This window comes from Bison bison, unplaced genomic scaffold (genome assembly GCF_000754665.1).
Source record: "Bison bison bison isolate TAMUID 2011002044 unplaced genomic scaffold, Bison_UMD1.0 scf7180017864367, whole genome shotgun sequence".
NCBI classification, from domain to species: Eukaryota; Metazoa; Chordata; class Mammalia; order Artiodactyla; family Bovidae; genus Bison; species Bison bison.
The window spans coordinates 3,913,396-3,915,509 of record NW_011494939.1 but is presented as its reverse complement, the minus strand read 5'-3'; positions in this window follow the sequence as shown (position 1 = coordinate 3,915,509).

Sequence of the window (2,114 nt, the reverse complement as noted above, 5' to 3'; positions counted from 1 at the left end):
TAGATGGGGAAACAGTGGAAACAGTGTCAGACTTTATTTTTCTGGGCTCCAAAATCACTGCAGATGGTGATTGCAGCCATGACATTAAAAGACGCTTACTCCTTGGAAGGAAAGTTATAACCAACCTAGACAGCATATTAAAAATCAGAGACATTACTTTGTTAACAAAGGTCTGTCTAGTCAAGGCTATGGTTTTTCCAGTGGTCATGTATGGATATGAGAGTTGGTCTATAAAGAAAGCTGAGTACTGAAGAATTGATGCTTTTGAACTGTGGTGTTGGAGACTCTTGAGAGTCCCTTGAACTGCGAGGAGATCCAACCAGTCCATCCTAAAGGAGATCAGTCCTGAGTGTTCATTGGAAGGACTGATGCTGAAGCTGAAACTCCAATACTTTGGCCACCTGATGCAAAGAGTTGACTCATTTGAAAAGACTGTGATGCTGGGAAAGATTGAGGGCAGGAGGAGAAGGAATTGACAGAGGATGAGATGGTTGGATCGCATCACCAACTGTATGGACATGGGTTTGGGTGAACTCCGGGAGTTGGTGATGGACAAGGAGGCATGGTGGTACTGTGGTTCATCGGTCGCAAAGAGTCGGACATGACTGAGTGACTGAACTGAACTGTGCAATGTTTCCACTGTTCTGCCAAGAACAAAATACATATGCTTGTATGTATTATGAAAAACGAATTGTGTAATTTCAATGAGTCTGTATTTGAATCTGCATTTGAGTTAATGCTCTTTAATAAAACTCACATTGTATAAGAAAAAGATGAGTGTTAAAATTCATGTCAATAATTTAAATTTTTTATATCATCCTCTGCTTAGAAAACATTAAATAGCAAATAAAAAACACCATTAGAAGTTAAGAGAAAGAAACCACAGAGAAAAAAGAAAAACACTTTTTTAAAATACCATTTTTTCCCCCACCATAATGCATGTGGCATCTTAGTTCTCCAACCAGAGATCAAACCCATACCCCCTGCATTGGGAGTACAGAGTCTAAACCACTGGACCACCAGAGAAGTCCCTGTTTTAATACCTTTAGTTACACATTTTTCTTGCTTTTCAAGCAAGAGGCCACACATTTTCATTTTGCAATGAGTCCTGCAAACATACAGCCAGCTCTGGTCACAGCTGGTCTCTCTGCTGACAACCACTGGGACTGCTGGAACCTCTGACCTCCACTACCTTTCCCAAACCCTCTTCCCTAGAGAGTGCTCAGACATGGTCAGATGCTCAGTCATGTCTGACTCTTTGCAACACCATTGACTGTAGCCTGCCAGGTTCCTCTGTCCGTGGGATTTCCCAGGCAAGAATACTGCAGTGGGTTGTCATTTACTCCTGTAGGGGATCTTCCTGACCCAGGGATTGAATCTGTGTCTCTTACATCTCCTGCATTGGCAAGCAGATTCTTTACCACTAGTGCCACATAAAATTATCCTGAAGAGGCTGGGAGTTGCTCGTATGTGCTGAACCCATATGGATGGGAGAGGGAAAGTTTAGCTCAATCATGAAGTCCAGGTATATCCAGTGCAGTAGTTTAAAAATTTCCAAACACTCTGCTATTTAGCAGGTAGTGCTACTAGTCATTACCCTAATGCTTTGCATGAAATTGCTGGCACCTTGGAAACTGCTTAATGATACATAAAATTCTATTTTTCCTGTGTGGAATGCCACTGGGCAAGTGGGTATTACTTATAGATGTATAAATATTGTGCATATTAGCATGAAGAGTCACTTACAAGTCAATAAGCTTTCTCAACTGTAGAAGAACAAAAGAGAAAAAAATCACAGAGAAGTGAATAATTTCATAGGATTTTGTTCAATGGTTTCTTAACCTTGGTAAGGCAAACCGTTTCTATAAAAGAGTGACTTTAATTTTATTTTGAAGGTAATACAAAGGCAACACTAAATTAGTTTTCCATTTTACCCCTTAGCCTTGAAAGAAGGAAAAATATTTGCTTTTATTTTAGAATCCTTAAAGGAACAACAGAAGATTTTTGAACTATGACAAAGCTCACGCTCATTGTTGCCTCTCTTTAATCCTTTTTTTTTCCCATTTTGTTCTTTGGATCTGCTCCATTCTGATTCATCTTTATTTACTTATTTT